The sequence below is a fragment of the Marmota marmota genome, unplaced genomic scaffold (genome assembly GCF_001458135.2).
Source record: "Marmota marmota marmota unplaced genomic scaffold, marMar, whole genome shotgun sequence".
Taxonomy (NCBI): Eukaryota; Metazoa; Chordata; class Mammalia; order Rodentia; family Sciuridae; genus Marmota; species Marmota marmota.
This window is the reverse complement of record NW_026000249.1, coordinates 10990071-11008805: the sequence shown is the minus strand read 5'-3', so window position 1 is coordinate 11008805 and position 18735 is coordinate 10990071. Positions and strand designations below refer to the sequence as shown.

At 39.2% G+C, this 18735-nt stretch overlaps 1 protein-coding gene across 4 annotated transcripts in view; it reads left to right on the top strand.

Moving 5' to 3' along the window:
* Smpx (small muscle protein X-linked) overlaps positions 1-18735 on the top strand; it is a 54727-nt gene that overhangs the window by 25466 nt on the left and 10526 nt on the right. Inside the window, exon 5 of one of the 4 annotated variants that reach the window (XM_048796285.1) lies at positions 16642-16965. The exons of 1 other annotated variant lie outside the window; for it this stretch is intronic. The gene's annotated coding sequence lies outside the window, so the exon portion shown is untranslated. Of the gene's footprint in view, positions 1-7400; positions 7911-16641; positions 16966-18735 lie in introns of those variants that run through there. 2 more of the 4 variants (XM_048796287.1, XM_048796286.1) reach the window with 2 other exon arrangements.

Genomic DNA, 18735 nt, shown 5'->3' with positions numbered 1-18735 from the left:
AAACTAAAAAAAAAATAAAAAAGAATGAGACAGCATATAGCAAGGGACATATGAGTGTCCCAAATGGGGCCCCAAACCAGGCTGGAAGTGGCATAGGGCAGGGAAGGCAGGGTGTTCAACCATAGATTCTTGCAGTTCTACTGGCTGTGATTTCAGGTGGTCAGATGGTGATTCACAAGAGTCCAAGAGCTGGGTGTGGTGGCTGGCACACACCTGGCATCCCAGTTACATGGGAGGCAGAGGAAGTAGGATCACAATTTTGAGGCCAGCCTCAGCAACTCAGTGAGACCCTGTCTCAAAAAAATTATTTTAAAAGGGCTAAGGATATAGCTCAATGATAGAGTACTCTAGGTTCATTTCCTGGTACTGCAAGCAAGCAAGCAAGCAAGCAAACGAAAGTAAGTTCAAGAGCCAGATGCAGAGGCAGGACCAGCAGCAAAGTCTGAAAAACAAGTACACTCCTGCTTATTTGCTGCATTAGCAAAAATCCCATAAGTCCTGTTAGCTCATTTGCTCATAGCTACAGCAGATGCCACAACAGGCTTCATCGACACAGGTCTGGGGAACCAGCTCAGGGCTGGTGTCCAAACAGACTCTGTCCATTTCTGCTGCCTCACAACCCTGAGATTAGACCACAGGTGCTTTGTAAATAACCCTTGTAATGCTTCTATACCTTGGGCACTTTCTTCATTTCGTACTAAGATGTATAGATACAAAACTTGGTCCCTGATCTCAGGATACCTAAGTCTTGATGGAAAGTCAAACTACTTCCCAAGAGAGAGAATTCAAGAATTAGACAGCGGTTCTGTGTTTGAAGATATCTCACAGCTGTTTCTGATCCACTAACAAGTTACGCAGTAAAGACTTATGAGAGGAGGAATTTGTGATGATTTGGAGTCAGGGACAATTTCAAGGTAGAAGGAAGAGAATGGTTTAAAACAGGCTCAGAGATAGCCTCTGGACATATGGAAATTTCAGGCCACCATTAATAAGGTAGCTTGGTGAGACTCAACAGTTTATCTGGGGCAATACTTGTTAAAATTTTGGGGCAGACAAAAATAAGACTTTATAATTTTTTGTGGGGGAGGTGATACCACAGAACGAACTCATGGGCACTCAACCACTAAGCCATATCCCCAGCCCTATTTTGTATTTTTATTTAGAGGCAGTCTCACTGAGTTGCTTAGTGCCTCATTTTTGCTGAGGCTAGCTTTGAACTCATGATCCTCTTGTCTCAGAGCATCCTGAGCTGCTGAGATTACAGGAGTATGCCACTGCACCTGGCCAATACCCTACAATTTGCCTATACTGTCTCTCCTCTTTTTCCAGTGGTAAAAGCGCTCAGTGATAACAAAGAATTGGAAAGGAACAATATAAATATTAAAGTGGTAATAATGCAGCAATTACAAGAAAAAGAAATGATTAACAAAGGTAAATCCTAAGAATAGTTCTCCAATAATGCTAGTTAACACCAAGATAGCAGCAATCAGAAGCTCTGCGACTGGTGAAGCTCTTGAGAGAAATTGTCATTCTGAAGTTACAGGGCATCTCTTCAGTGTTGGGCATGGTGGCATGACCACATGTTGTGTGGGAGGCAGACTTCATACATAATTAAACTAGTATACATAAATACTAAACCAAGGTCTCAGAGAAATGCAAAACAATTTTGTGGTTTGGAGTTTTAAAATTGGCATAATTGTACAATTTAAGGTACAGTGTGGTAATTTAGATATGTGTATACAATGTGTAATGATCAAATCAGGGTATTTAGCAATTTCTTCTCCTTAAACATTTATCATTTCTTTGTTTTGGAAAGCTTCAAACTCCTAGTTCTTTATAGGGTATAAGAAATTGTTGTGAATGTAGTCACTCCACTGTGCAGTAGAACATCAGAACCCATTATTCCCATATAACTGCACTTTGACACCTGTTATCCAACCTTTCTCCATCCTCCTTTCCCTTTCCTAGTCTCTAGTGACCACTATTCTACTCTGTACTTCTATGAAGTCAACGTTTTTAGATTCCACATGTGAGTGAGAACATGTGGTATTTTTTTTCTGCTCCTAGATTATTTTGCTAAGAATAAAGTCCTCCATTACAATTCCTTTTGCCACAAATGATGTGATTTCATTGTTTTTATGGCTAATATTCCATTGCATATGCATCACATATTCATGATCCATTCATCCATCAACACATACTTCAGGTGATTCCCCAAATTCAAGCTTTTAATGACTCTTATTAATTCACTTAGTTTTTGGTCATGTATAAAAATGAAAACCTATGGAATTGATCCCAATTTGTCATTAAGAACTGAGGGAAGCACCTGAATCTTTGCAGTATTTTGAGATCAACCCATAAGTCTTAGATCATACTTCAAGAAACATGGCTGTACAGTAGCACACACAAGTAAGTTGAAATGATCTGCCACTCCCTTGGACCCATACATAGTCCCATAATCTCAACCTAATCTGTATCCTATATTCTATATCAGCTAACCAGCTTTGATTCTGAATTTTGTAGGTTGGAAAAGAATCATATTCCCTGTTGGGGTTGGGGTGCCCTTATTTTAGGGTTCTTTGGCTGCTATTACAAAATGCCATAGATTGGGTGGCTGAACAACATTTGTTTCTCATAGTTCTTGAGGTTGAAAATCCCAGACAAGGGTGCCAGCATGGTCACATTCTGGCAAACGCCTTTTTCCTGGTTTGTAAACAGCTAACTTCTCTCTGTGTCCTCACATGGTAGAAGAAGGATGCTCTGAGATCTCTTTCTCTTCTTACAAGGGAACTAATCTCTTCATGGGGGCCTCATCCTCTTGACCTAAATCTAATTACATCCTCAAAGCCTTACTCCTTCTAATACTCTACATTGGGGATTAGGGCTTCGACAAAGTAGTCTGCAGGAACACAAACATTCAGTCTGTAACAGCCCCCTTCTTCCAGCACTTCTCTAGCATCTTCTATTTATGCTGTAATACTTATCAAATTGTAACATATTGGTTTTCTGATTTTTATCTTCTTGATGCCATGGTATGGCACACAGGGCATGTCTGTAGGATGATAGTGGCACCTTGACTACAGCAAGTCTGGTGTCTCTTAGAAATGGGGAGCTTCCAAGTCCTTGTATTTTAGGGAGATTACTACTTAAAAGCTAGACTAGCTTCTCTGGCAAGTGCTGACAGTAACATTTTTTACCATAACCAGTAATAGGCTCAGAAATATGATTTCAATTCAGTGATTCCTTTGAGAAACTGAAAAATTAGGGAAAATGTCAAATTTGGTTCATATTCTCCAAAGAGGAAAACCAGAAGAAAATTTAATTTTCAAGAACTCTTTAACTTTATTTTTCAAAGAACATTTATGTCCAGATAAGACATATTTACCAACCAGTCATCCAGAGAGATGTCATCTCTGATAGAGGAGAACATAAGGTGCTTATTACTCTTAAATGTTAAGCATTATGCATCACTGTCATTCTTACTGACTCAAGGGCTAATTTTGAGTGTTGGCAGGAAGGCAAAATGATATATCCAGATACTCGATAAGAAGTGCATTTAGCACCTAACAACAGACCCCCCCCAATATAGAAATTAAAAAATTGACAGAATAAACAGAGAAATTGACAATCTAATGATAATAATTGAGGACTTCTATATCCCATTTTCCTTAATGGCTAGAACTAGACAGAAGATCAAAAAGGAAACAGAGATTTGAGCAATACTACAAAGCAACCAGACCTAACAGACACACATATAACACTCTATCCAACAAGAACAGAGTACTACTCATCCTTTTCAAGTACACAAGGAACACTGTCCAGGACAGACTATATGTTGCACCCCCCAAAAAAGTCTCAATAAATCTACAAGGATTAAAATTATGCAAGTCTGCCCTCTGACCATAAAGGAATGAAATTAGAAATTGATAACAGAGGGAAGTTTGGGAATGTAGAACTTAAATAACATACTCCTGAATAACTAATGTGTCAATGAAAAAAATCACAATGGAAATTAAAAAATACTTTGAGACTAATAAAAATAAGAATATAACATACTGAAACTTATGGGATGCAATGAAAGCAAGTGCTTAGTTGTAAATGCTTATATTAAAAAAAAAAGAAGGATCTCAAATCCGTAACCAACCAACCAAATCAATATTAGCAGCTACATATTTGGGAAACATGTCTTTTATCATCTTACAGTAAACTTATGGTTAAATTTATTTGTGAATAGAAATATCATTCCTTTCAAATGGTAAGCATAATAACTTAAAAAAAATCTATCTATATAAACACTAGAACAACATAACAGAACTGGAAAATAAAAACATAATTGTCCAGATCACCAATTTAGCATAACATTCACTTTGATCTCTCCCCTTGTAGTCTTTTCCTCTGATTTTACATATGGAATGAAATATAATCAAGTTGCTAACAATATGGTGATTCGGGGTCATAAAGACTTGATCTCATTTCCTTCTACTTTTGCAATGTTGAGCTTGATGTATCTATTTTATTTCACAAACAAAACAGAAAATGGCACATCCCTCATAGGGTAGTTGCAAAAGATTAGAGAGATGTTTTTGCAAAATTATATCTAAGCACAACACCTGGGATGGGTAATTACTCAGTAAATGGGAACTGATTCTCTTTATACTTTTTTTTCTGAGAAAGCATCATTCATAGCACTTGTACAGATTTGTATCTTGCTTTTTCCACTATACATTTTCTCACAAGAATATTTTTATGCTGCTTTTTAGCCTTCACTATTAAGATTTATTTCTCATAGTCATTGTCATGATTTCATAACCTTTTCCCTCTGCAGAAGACTTAAGATTGATTTATTGATTTACATAGAACTCAACTCAAACAAAACAAAACAAAAAGCTTCTCCAAATGTCTTTTCTGTGGTTTGCTGGAAATGTTTTGTCCTCAATTTTGACATCTTCCTAGCTTTGACCCAATTACACAAGGTCTCTTCACTTTCTCTGAAGGAAATGGTTTGAGGCTGAGATTTTTCACTCTTTAGTGAAGCCACATTTCTTTTGATTTGTGATGCTCTTTTTTTTTTTTTTCCTGCTCTTCACTAGGTTAGGAGAAAGTGAGTTCTGCAGTGGTTTTGAACTGCATCAAGATTTCATTCGTTTGTTTTCTTGCTTGGCAAAGCTCTTGTTCTAGGCTCTGATTTCAGCCTGGCTGGGTGTAAAGGACTCAATGAGGGTGAGTTTGAGGAGCCTTTGAATTGATTGTGGCCATTGATTGAAGAGCCTCTCCATGGCAAACACACTGAAATCACCTGGATGGCTTCTACTAAACAGAGCCCTGGAGGGGCTGCTGTGTGAATTTTCAGCAGGGAGCTGGAACTGATGAGACAACTTTTACAGAGTAGACTTGAGACCAGAGAAACACATTTGTTCCAGCAAGCATGGTAGAAGGCACAGGTGATTCAGGACCCAAATCTTCAGATCCTTGTATACTGGCATGTAAATTTCCATGGGTAAAAGTACAATCATGACCAGCATATCCCCTCCTCTCAATGCTAATGGACCATGTTTTTCTACTCAGTGGTTCTCAACCCAGGGTGTGGGAATATATGTAGATTTTGTCCCTCGTGGGCATTGGCAATGTCTGGAGACAGTTTAGTTTGTCACACCTTGGGTGAGGGGTGGACTGCTACTGTTATATAGTAGGAGAGAGTTCAGGGATGTTTAATATCCCACAGTGCCCAGGACAGCCCCCTAAATAAAGAATGATCTAATTCCAAATGTCAGTAGTGCTGAGTAATCCTGCTTTATCTGCTTGAGAGCTGAATGTCAGTGCAACTTGCTGCAAACTTTCTTTTCCAAGCAATCAATTCAGTGCATTTTACAGAAATTAAGACATTAACAAAAAGAGTAGTTAACTGCCCAACATCTAAACTCTCTCCACAGTAGAGACATAGAAATAAGGTAATCTTAAATACAATTATTTTTATCAATTGGTAAAGTAAGCATATTTATGCTATATGGTGTACATGGAATATCCAAACTACTTTTTGTAGGATATTTTTTTCATCTCAAATGTATCAGAGAGCAGTAGGTTATCTCAGCAGCTCACCAACTATTTTAAAATGTTTATGTTAAGCATTAGTAATCATCACTATCATTTTTATTGTAATCATGAGCATTACCATTTATTATATGTTTGTGATATGTCCTATACCACATTGTGTGCTTCACATTATTTTATTTGCTCCTCATGTTAACTGCATGGGGTATATAATATAATGTCCAGTTTCTTTTATGGGGAAAGGAGGCTAAGAGAGCTTATGTAACTTGACCCAGGTCACCCAGCTTGTAAGTAACAGAGGTGAGGGTCACACCACCATCTATTATACTCCATGCTAGCCCTTTAAATCACTATTTCCCACTGCATTCTTTTAAAATATCCTTTTGAGTTACAGTCTTTGCAAATATTTCACTGTGTTGGGTCAGAGTGAAGCAAGCAAAGGCTAAAGACACTGAAGAAACTGTCATCTCCTCAAAGAGGAATACTGAATCACAACTCTCACATACTGGCTTATTTGATCATCTGCTTGTTCATTCATTCATTCATTCAACCAGTCAGTCAGCATTTATTAAGCATAAATATTCACCAGGTGCTGAGTATATCAGACATTGGGGATTCAAATGTGAGTTAGAGCATCTACCCTGGTTCACAGTTAAATGGGAAAAACATCACAAAGAAGCACAAATAATTTTCTCTTTTTAAAAATCTTGAAAAAAACCCAAAGGCTTAATACCCATTTGTATCAGAGAAAGCAGGAAAAAAAGAGAGAGACTATGAGAAAGGTAAAGAGAGAGAAAGAAATGAGGGAGGGGGAAGAAGAGAGGAGACTATGGTCATGTTGAGGCTGGTGTGGGTTGTGCCCAGTGCCAACACCACCACAGCAGAGACTGCCAAGCCTCTGCAGAGCCTGCCTTGGCTCCCAGGATGAGCAAGGGCTTGTCAGGTGCGTCTTTGTCGTTTATGGTGCAGCCGTCTCTGAGCCATGAAGCCTTTTCTCTTATTCCCTCTCATGCTGTGTGCAACCCACGCAGAAAACTGGGGAAATGAATTCCAGGCTGTCTAATCAGGCTTGGCTGCATCGTGACAACGCTGCTTGTTTTAACTCCCTGCACATGCTGTGGCATTTGAGAAAAAAGAATCACGAGGAGCAAATCAAGACTTGCAAATTTAACTTGTACTCCCTTGCCACCACTCCCTGCTGGTGAACTCATCGCTCCACACCCTCTGGTTTAGAGCTTTATGCAGATGGCGAGGTGGTAGCTGGTTTAGTCCCAGGCAGGGTTGGTCAATTGGCTTCTCACTGAGGGAAATTTCTATTAAGCAGTCGACAGATTGAAGTCTCTTTCGTCCAGGCAGGTGGCGCAAAGGCTGTTCAGAACAATTCATCTGGACTGCTGGAAAAACAGTGGAAAGCAAGCGTTCCCTATTGCCAGAAAGTCATTGGATAACTTCTGTAGGAAGGACAATGGCACTTCTTCCACCCCAGAAGACCTGCCCTGACACGGTTCAATAGAATCCTTAACAAGTAATACACGTTTGGCTGCCTAGCTCTTGCCTGACCCCCAATTTTTAATACAAATGATAGGAATCATGAATCATGGCTGCCATTTAGTTTCACAGACAATTAGTTCCTAAAAACTTACCACACAGGTTTATTAAATCCTGAGTGTTCAAACATCCATTTATTCAGACTCGATTTTCATTTACTAGTAATTTTGTATGTGGTCTAGTTGGAATTTACCTTGGCTGAATTAACATTTTTTTTCACAATGCACATTAACTCTATGAACTGTATATAAATCGGAGGGATTAAAGTACTGGAATAAATATACTCATTTTTAAGTGAGTATGTGTGCACCTACCGTGTCAGTCATGGTGACATTAAAAATATGTGAGAGCCGGGTGCAGTGTGAATACTTGTAATTTCAGTTACTCAGGAGGCAGAGGCAGGAGGATCACAAGTTCAATGCCAGCCTCAGCAATTTATTGAGATCCTGTCTCAAAATAGAAAATAAAAAGGGATGGGGATATATCTCAGTGGTAAAGTACCTTTGGATTCAATCTCCAATATTTCAAGATGAAAAAAAAAAGGTGATAAACGACAATGCCCCTCAAGGAATTCACATACTAATTGGGTGAGGAATGAGAGGGGATATTAACGCATTGTGGATAAAGCAGGGATGAAATGATAAGGTACAGCCTTTGAATATAGGCAACAAAGAATGATTCCAGATAGGATGTTGGAAAATAGGTATTCTACTGAAAGAAATGCTGAGGAGAGGAAATTCACGCATAAGTTCAGGTCTTGGCTTTGTTATTCCCTTGGTCTCTGATTTTTTACATAATGATTGTGCCTCAGTTTCTTCACCTGTCTCATGGGGTTTAGATTCTTCTCCCCCCCAATGGACAATTAGGAATGTTTGAAGACATTTGTAGTTGTCATACTTCATGGCGGGTTGAAAAACGTTGAATTACATAGGCTGTAGAAAGTTCTCAGCATAATAATGGCTATTACTATTATTAACTATTGAATGTTACAATTAGAAAGAATTAAAAATCCCTCATCTATTAGCAATAGAAACTGAGTCAAGATTAGTACCAGTCTAGAATCTCAGTCTCTTGGGCTAGGGCTGGGGCTCAGTGGCAGAACACTTGCCTAGCATGTGTGAGGCACTGGGTTCAATCCTCAGCACCACATAAAAATAAACAAAATAAATGTATTGTGTCTATATACAACTAAAAAAAAAATCCCAGTCTCCTATTTCCCAGTTTTATGTCCTAACTTTCTAGGGAAGGCATACAGTTTTCATTTTGAATATTGTCTCTGTTTCATTGGATACTGACAATTGAAAAGGGTTTGGAACCTGAGTTCTGCAGGAGGGAGTAGGGTGGTCACAGTGGAGTCGACAGACTGTTTGAGGTGGTTTGGATAGGCTTCCTGCCACAGCTTTGCCCACCTGACAGCAGGCACTAGACACTGGATATACTAAAGAGTGAGACACACCTGCAATCCACTTTCAGCTGTTACATATAATTCTGTGACCTTGGTCTACTTCCTGATCACTCTGAGCTAAATATATAAATAGGAATAATAATGCCAATTCATGAGAGGGGACCATAAAGACAGAGAAGTGACTCAGCTGTGTCAGCTGGTATGAGCCGAGCCAGCATCCAGAAAGTGTTCATCCCCTTTGGTGTCCCCGCAATGTGCCCATGCCTTCTGCACTCTGCCCCTTTCTTTCAAGGCTGAGAACTGGTTGGTTTATAAATGAAATACTGTGTAAAGATTAGCTCTGCATATTTCCGCAGGGGATGGGAAGAAAGTGCACTGAAAATTAAAATCCATTAATTATTGGTGACTAATATGAGCTCATTGAAACACGTGCAAGCATCCAGGAAGACCTGTTTCTCAGTCACCACCTACATTGAGCCACTGCAGTTTGCACCAGTTAGTGAGGTGATTTCTGACCTGCAGGTGTCCTCTTTCTCCTAGAGGAGGCATTGCAGTTCCAGTTTTCAAAACCTGCAGCAGCTCTTGTTTCCAAAGTCCTTGTTTTGAGACAGCAGAATTATAAGCATTTCACTTGAGCATTTTCATTTTGTTTTGGAGACTTCAAGGGATTTTTTCTCCTCTTTCCCCAATTTTTATCCATCAAATGCATCTGATTTGTGATTTCTGATTTTTCTCTAAAGAGAATCAGTGTAAGAAATACTTGGAGGATGAAGCTGCCATTCTCCTCCTCTCAGGGAAAAGTCAAACAGTGAATCTCATACACCATTTTCCCGAACATTTCAGTTGGGTTTGATGGCCAAAAAGAGGCAGCTTATCTTTATAGTAATCTTTCATGTGGTCCAGAAATAAAATGAGAGCCGTGTTTGTCAAGACACCCAGAAGTGCCCTGGGTGTCTTCTCTATGACATCCTGTCCTGTCTTATGCTATATCCACATCCGATTTTCAACTATTACCCTTCAGGAGTGTTGTCTCCCTCTTTCTGACATTGCTTAATTTAATAATTAAGTGATGTCTATTTTGAAATAAGAGTAAGCAGGTAGGCATTTACTAATAAATACAGGTGCCAGAAAACATGAGAGTCTGGAGACTTTGTGAAATGGCTGCTTAAAGGGGCATCAGGAGGCAGGCAATGAGGAAACGGATGCTTACTTAGAGTTTTATGAAATAAATAAAATCACACCTTTTACATAGGGGCTATGGTAGCAATAACATGAACAAGTCCTTGAAATTGATATTAAAAATTCCAAAGTGCTTCCATGTTTATTCTCTTTTTGAGCCCACCAGCAGTTCTGTGAGATCAGGAGGGCAGAAATTGAATTTATAGTACATTCTTACATGACTTCCAGCTTCACAATAGTATATGATTGTGTCATATACTATTATCTCCCTCCAGAGAAAGCTAATTTTAAGCTTAATTGTGACATCAGCTTATTTGAGTTCATTTATAGAAAATGGGAGCAATCCCTTTTAACGAATACAATAAGATCACTACATAGTCTGCAACTATAGTTGCCAAGGAGTGGGATTAGCTACAACCCATTCCACAGGGCCAGAATTGACCAGATAATGGCTCTCCTTTTATCCAGAAAGACATTTGTTTTTCATTGACATAGAAAGATAGCCAAGATTAACTTACCCATCTCTATTTATAGATAAATTCCAAAGGAAATGTATTGTCTCAATTTTTATTTTTATTTGCTCTTTTCCTGCTGCCTAATTTTATTTCATTTTTTAATATTTTGTCATCCTGAGGGTCATTGACCCCAGGTCCTTGTACATGTTAAGTAGGTGCTCTACCACTGAGTTCCACCCCCAACCCTCACTGCCTAATTAAAAGAATCATACTTAAGTGTAATCTTTATACACATATAAACACAACACACACACACTATATATATATATATATATTTGCACCAGGATTTGGAAATCATGCTGAAATGCTACCATGTAATCCTCCCCTGCCAAAAAATACATGTCTGGGAAAACTTCATTTCAAGATGCCCCTAAATCATCACCCTACAGGTCAACTATTCTGAAAAGCTCCCTGTCATCAACAATAGCCAAAAAAAATGGTGTCCTGTACTCCCTGAAGAATCATATACAAATTTTGCTGCTTGTTATCTGTCAGGGGAGACAGCCTGGAAGTCATTATGACCCAAATACAATCCAATTATGGAATAATTATAGACATGCTTTCACAGCCAGAAGCGGGCCACCCTACCAACCCAATTGGTTTCAGAGCCCCTGGCTGCACTGGCTCCCAGTGCATAGGAAGAGGAGCTCATGGCCCAGATAAGACAAAACAGCTAATAATACTCCAGTACTACAGCACAGGTGGCAAATGCCACTGCATCAAGTTCTGGAACCTCCTCACCACCACTACCCCACTTCTAACCCTTCATACCCAAGTCTAGACATGGTTTCCTCTTCTGAGCAGTACTATTTCTCACTAGATAATCAAATTATAAAATAACAAGAGGTGGTAGTCAGGGCTTTGCTTCTATAGTTGGGGTCAACCTTCTATTGCTTGCTGCAATTCTGCAGCATTTACCATGGTGTGGACTTGGGCCATGGTACATGGAGGCTTGGATCACTGCTGACAACTTCACCAATCATGTAGAAGTTAAAAATGCCAAGAAATTTGAGTTAGGTTAAAAAAGGAAGCTATCTTTATTAAAAACCAAAACAGCTCTCTAAAATTTGGCAGGCACTTCCAACCTATGGAGATCATTACAGGTTTACATTCTAGCATCCAATCATGTAGTTGTTCCTCCAGGCTGGCACTGCATGGATGACCTGCCAATTTAAGAAGCTTTCTCCCTAACTTGAGATCTTGAGTAGAATAGGGACAGGGCAGCACCAAGGACAGCATCCTGTGGGCCTCTGTGAAGGAAACCTTTTAGATAGGTCTAGAGCAATGATTCTCAAAGTTTTGCATGCAGTAACATCAGCTGGAGGGATGACTTCGGCTTATATTGCTGGGTTAAACCCCAAAGGTTTGAGTCAGTTGTTCTGGGGTTGTCCCAGAATTTGCATTTGAAACAAGTTTCCAGGGCTGCAGCTATTGTTGGTTTGGGTATCATACTTTGAGAACCATTGACTTAGAGCCAAACATCAATCTAGATAGTTTAGATCTGGGCATTCAAAGATCCTATAACTATGCTATCACCCACTCCACAGTTTTTACCTAGTGTTTGAATGTACAGTGAGACACTTGGTCAGATTTCTTTGCTGAAATTCAGACACACTAAATATCAACAAGGCAATAATCACAAATACTTGTCATAGTCTTTCCAAGGGTCAGACATTTTTCAAAGCACTTTATCTTATGAGACTTAAATGGGTTTGTACATGTAGGAGCTCCAATTTACAGATGAGAAAATGGAGGCACAGAACAGTTACATGAATTTGCCCAAGATTGTACAGCTAGACAGTGGGGCAGACAATAGTCAAATCTAGGCAGATTTCTTAATCATTACCCCAGGCAGACTCTCCACATGGCAGACAGGATAGCTCCCATGGGGATGAAATGTGTTGTGCAAATTACAAGGGACAATCCTAATGTACAGGATAAAGAATTTTGTCAATGGCATTGACTTACCAACTAGTCACTTAACCTCACTGACAGTTATGTTTTAGATAAGTGGTATCCCTTGAAAGCTCATGTGTGAGACAATGTAGGAGTGTTTAGAAGTGAATTTCTCAGATTATGAGAACTATAACTTAATCAGTGAATTAAACCATTTGAAGGATTAATAATTTGAATAACTATAGGCAGGTGGGATGTGGATGGAGGAAGTAGGTCACTTGAGGCATGCCTTTGGGGTTTATATCTTGTTCCTAGTGAGCAAAATTCTTCCTGAAACCTGGCTGTCATGAGCTGAGCAGCCTTTTTCTGCCACACCCTTCCACCATGATGTTCTGCCTCATCTTGGACTCAGAGCTATGGAGTCAGTTGACCATGAACACCCAAAACCATGAGCCAATATAAAATTTTCCTTCCTTTAAATTGTTCTTGTCAGGCATTATGGTTACAGTGACAAAAAGAGCTAACTCAAACACTAATACAACATTAATTTCTATTAATTATATGCTAATACTGTTATAGTCCCAGGCCTGGCAAAATAGGGCCCATAGGTCCAATTTAGCCTATCATTGAGTTTTCCTTTTAACCTTTTTTTTATTTTGAGATTATTTTAGATTTACATGCAGTTGTAAGAAATAATACAGAGAGATTCCTATATGTAATGAATGGGAAGAAAGAGCAGAAATCATTTTTTCCAATCTTTATGAAAATATTTCTAAGGAAGGCCTTGTCAAGTTTCAAATATATGCTGAGACAAAAAGCTGGGTTTGATAATCTTCATTCCAGCATGCTTTTATGGATGTACAGGTAGTGGAAGTAAAACACAAAAGATATTCTAAATTTGTATACTTTTCAAGTCCAAGAGCAGACAGGACCAAAGGATCACGGCTAGGCAGTTTTATAGCTTTTCTCAAATATTATGACACAAGAAGTAGCCAGTTTCTAAACAATTGGTTTGTCCAGTCTTGAGCTTTAGGGTGAGAATTGCTCATTTTTATTCTAATTATTTTAGTCCTAGAGTTAGGCAGCAGCAAAATGCTGAATGCAATTAGATACATTGTCTTTGACAGTGACTATTCTAGAGAGTCATGTGGACTTACCTGGGTGCCACCTCTGACCAATGAATTCTTTGAAAGAAGAACAGAAAGAACTAGGCATGAGAATGTTTCACAAAATTTCTAGGTAATTCTGATGTGCAGGTTGGGCTGAGAAGGGCTGAGTTAGAGGGTGTGTCTCACATCTTCCCTTAACAAGCCAGAGTGAAATCTTTCTTGCTTGTGAAAGTGTTTTTTTTTTTTTTTTTGGTTGAATGTCTTTCTTTGGGATGAAAGTCTCCAAATGTAGAAAACAGCCAAGCATTCCTGAAAAGCCATGCAGTGTAAATGTGCACATATATGTAGGGTAACTCATTGGTGCTACAGCCTCTGTTTAGGATAGAGCACAGGAAAGAGATACTGGATTATGCAGACTGCCATATGAATCCAAGGAGTAGCCAAATTGGTCTTAAAGGGGACTAAAGACATGCCAGTTCCCACGAGTATTCTGTGCTTTCTCAGTGTTGTGATGCGTGTCAATCCATCAGTATATGATGAGTCACATTCTCACAGGTCAGGTGACCATCAATGCCATTATAGCTGAATACAAAGATCCTCTCTATTTCCCTGCTTCCCAGATTATATCCATTACTCTGAAGAATCTTTTGGGTTTAACTATGAACTCAGTAACTTTTAACCTCTATCCTAATTCATTTCCTTCTAAAACCTGCCAAGGCTGCTCTTCCCTCAAGATAATCTCAAGTCATATCCTTTGGAGTGATTTATTAAAGGGAATACTAAGTAAGCCCCTATTTCACTAGAGTTTCTTTTAACAAGTTCAGTCTCTGAGTGTGTAAACATAAGATGGTTGTGCTTTAGTGTAATGTGCTCAGAACAAATTGCTGGGTACTGAGCTGTTGCACTATAAGCTTTGGTTCAAGGTCAGCCACAAAGCTGCTTTGTGACCTGCTCCCATAAAGCTGAACCAATCGGTTCTCAGGTTGCTACTTCTCTAGATTCTGGCTACTCACTTTTTCTGTCCATTTTAGAAATGCCCAATGCATTTGCAAGGTATTTACCTTGCAGCTTGGATTCAGTTTTTGACCTGTCAAATGAAATACCAACTTTTCATGATTCCTATCGATCACATCTATTCATTGGCATAAACATGTAAGGAATGGACTTAGCCTAAGGCAGCTCTAGTTATCTATTGCAGTATGACAAATTACTCCAAACTTAACAACTTGAACAATAAATATTATCTCACAGTCTCTGTGGGTCAAGAATTCATGGCTTAGGTATGTTATAGCCTAGGGTCTCCCATGAAGTGGCAGTCAAGATATCAGTTGGGACTGCAGTCATTTAAAGCCTTGATTAAGATTGGATAGCCGGGGCTGGGGATGTGGCTCAAGCGGTAGCGTGCTCGCCTGGCATGCGTGCGGCCCGGGTTCGATCCTCAGCACCACATACAAAGATGTTGTGTCCGCCGAGAACTAAAAAAAAATAAATATTAAAAAAAATTCTCTCTCTCTCTCTCTCAAAAAAAAAAAAGATTGGATAGCCCACTCTCATTGCTAGCTACCTGGTGATGACTGTAATTAGGAGGCCTCAGTGCCTTCCCATAAGGACTTGTCCATTGGTCTGCTTGAGTGTTCTCACAACATGGCAGCTGGCTTCTCAAAGAGTGAGTGATCCAAGAGAATGCAATGCAAGCAAGCAAAGTATTTTATGATCTAGCCTTGGAAGACATACTGTGTCATTTTTGTAATGTTCTATTGATTATACAAGTTGGTCCTATTAACATCTTGGGGGCTACCTCTCTGATTTTTTTAACAGATGAGAAACTTGAGGTCCAGAGATGTAAGGTTTGCTTGAAGTCACATAACCATAACACTTCAGTATTTGTTTTTCTTTCACCTTTACAGATCCTCACCAACCACAACTTCGTATATGTACTTAAAATATCAAATGCTGTTTATCTTGAGGAGATTAGAAAGATTATTTCCAAACAAAGTCAGTTTCCTTGATGCTATTCTCTCACAAACCAGATGACAAACAAGCAAAGTGCATACTCTGATCACTTGGAAAAGTGTTTCCTTTGCTTATTTGAGTTATTAGGGAGGAGATGTTTCAGGGGGGAAGCAGATATAGAAGTAAACTAAAAAGCCAGCATTTGAGGGACACGTTTTAACTTTTGTTTCCTCTCTTTCTTTAGCTTATTTCCATATGCAGTGGGTTCCCCACTCTCTTCATTTCTTTTTTTTTTTTTTTTTTTAAGGCCTTCCAAGAGATGTAACAGAAAGCCCAAGACAAACCTCTGTGAAAACATTAGAAGGAGTATATGACCTTTAGATCTTTGGATAAGCCCACACATGAACCTGACTGCATTTAAAGTAACATTTTCACTTGAAATTGTGTCTTCCTGGTTGGAGTTGTAGCTCAGTGGTAGAGCACTTGCTAGCACATGTGAGATACTGGATTTGATCCTCAGCACCACATAAAAATAAATAAATAAAATGAAGATATTATGTCCCTCTACAACTAGAAAAAGAAATTGTGTCTTCTTTAGAAAAATAGGAGCCATTATTTCTGAAAGGAGCAATTTGAAACAACACTCATAACAATACTACATACTAGGGTTTCCTAGATTCTCCATATGACCTACTTCACACAGAATGATAATGGATTTAAGGACAATAGTTCTGTAAGATGTGGCTATCTTGTTCACTTTTCCTCCTCATCTAACACCTTCTAGCTATGTTTTTTATTGATCTTTGAGTGAGGAGCTAATGGGGGTAAGACAGATGGCCCATCACAAATAAAATACAAAGGTATTTTGTGTTCTCCATGGAGGCTGGAAAGTAAGTCATAAGAGGTGCCTCCTAAGAACTCCCCAGTAGATTTTTTTTTTTTTNAACTTAAAAACTGTGATAAATATTATCAGTGCTTTCCTTTTCAGGTCCTCTTTGAAACAGCTATCTCCTAAGAAAGGACACAGCAAGAAAGAAACCTCTTGTATATTCTCTATCCTTTTTCAATCTCTTCAAAACCGACAAGGCCTGTCATCTCTGATCAACTTAACTAGTCAGGAGACATAACAACTTTTTCCCTGCCTGACCTATTTTGTATAATGGGGCCGATTCCTTTGCCCTCTGACAAGCTACCTTCTCTCCTGACTTCCATATATAGTAGGGCTTTATTAATGGTTAAATTGTTAGTAATGGATCTGTCTCCCTCACAAGGCTTATTTCCCCTGTTCAATAAATTAAGCCATGGGATCCAAGAGACTGTTCATTTCTACTTTATTTAAGGTCAAATTCTTCCCAGCCCACAAAATACTTTGAAGTGACAGGAAAGAGCTCAGTCTGAGTTCCCACTGCATGCCATAACAGTCTGGTCACTTGCCAATTATCTTGTATTTACTGCTCCAAGTAATACTTCTGAGGCCTGTGGAAATTTTCCTCAGCTCTCCATGGAAATTTGAGATCTGGAACTGAAACTCTTCGTTGAGGAGCACTAGGGGTTTTACCAATAGATAAGGGCCTCCTTTCTCAATTCTCAAGCAAGAGCCTTTGGACAAGTGCTGAATTTCTCATGTTTGATGACCTTAAATGAAGTTTGGCAAACTCTAATTATTCACAATGCTTATTGCTGTCACACAGGTGATCTCACTGAGGTCCTACAAGTGCCAAAGTTACCTGTGAATTTCACCCCTCAAAGCTTTTCCTCGCTTGCTTTTTAAATCCACTCCCCAGCAAAACCCCCACAGAAGTGATAATATCACTGCACTGCTGCACATTCTTCAGTGGTTCCCCATTACCCTTAGGGTGTGCAGTAAATGATACAGACCAACCAGGAGTTTTTCATCCTGCATTTTTTTTCTACCCAGGACTTAGCTTGCTCCAATCCTAGTGAACTTCTTTCAGTTCATGGAGGTGCTACGTTGACTCTAGGCATTTGCACCTGCTCAGTCAGTGTTTTAGTCAGCCTTTTAACTGCTGTGACCAAAATACCCAATTTAAGAGAAGGAAAAGTTTGTTTGGGGGCTCACCATTTCAGAGGCCTCAGTCCATAGCTGACTCCATTCTTCAGGGCCTGCGATGAGGCAGAAGGTCATGGCAGAAGAGTGTGGCCAAGGAAATCAGCCGAGAACAGGGCACCAGGAAGCAGAAAGAGGGCTCTGCCCATCAAGGACAAATTATAAACCAGAAAGGTACATCCCCACAGGCAGGGACCCACCTCCTCCAGTCACACCCTACTTCCTGTAATTATCACCCAGCAAATCCCTATCAGGGGATTAACAAACTGATTGGGTTAAGGCTCTCATACCCCAATCATTTCATCTCTAAATTTTCTTGCATTGCCCACACATGAGCTTTGGGGGACACCTCATATCTCAACCATAATACTCAGAAAATTCTTTTCCAATCTTTCTCACCTCCATTACCAATTATCTGGCTAACTCTTACCCATGAGTCAGGTCTCATCACAGTTTTACACTGAGCCCTAAGCCTTTCTTTTCCCCAGTTTAAATAAATGCAGTTTCTGAAAAGCCTTTGCATGGCCCCTTAAGCTGGATAAGGTATTCATAGTTTTCTGTGTTTGTCCCATCATGGCAGCACCTATCACAATGGAGGAGTGAATTGCCATCACTTATGTTGTTGTCAGACTTTCCTTCTAGATGTTAAGTTCCATGAAGAAGAGTAACCTGTTTGACTTGTCTACCATATATGTATAGTGTCTAATACGTTTCCTGGCCTACAGTGCAACCCAATTAGACAGGAATTCTGTTTTCCACCTTTAGGACCATTTAGTACATGTAAGTATAGAGCCAAAAAGAAATGTAAATTTATTTCCAAAAATGACCTCAAAAACAGATGCAAATATTTAAGAAAGAGTTACATGGTAAAACTACCTAAAATTTTCTCATAATCAGCCCAAGTTTCCTTTATCATAGAGATTTTTTTTTTTTACCTCAACTCAAATCTCACTTCTTTCTTTCTGAGAATCACAGTTTTACACTGAGCCCTAAGCCTTTCTTTTCCCCTGTAAT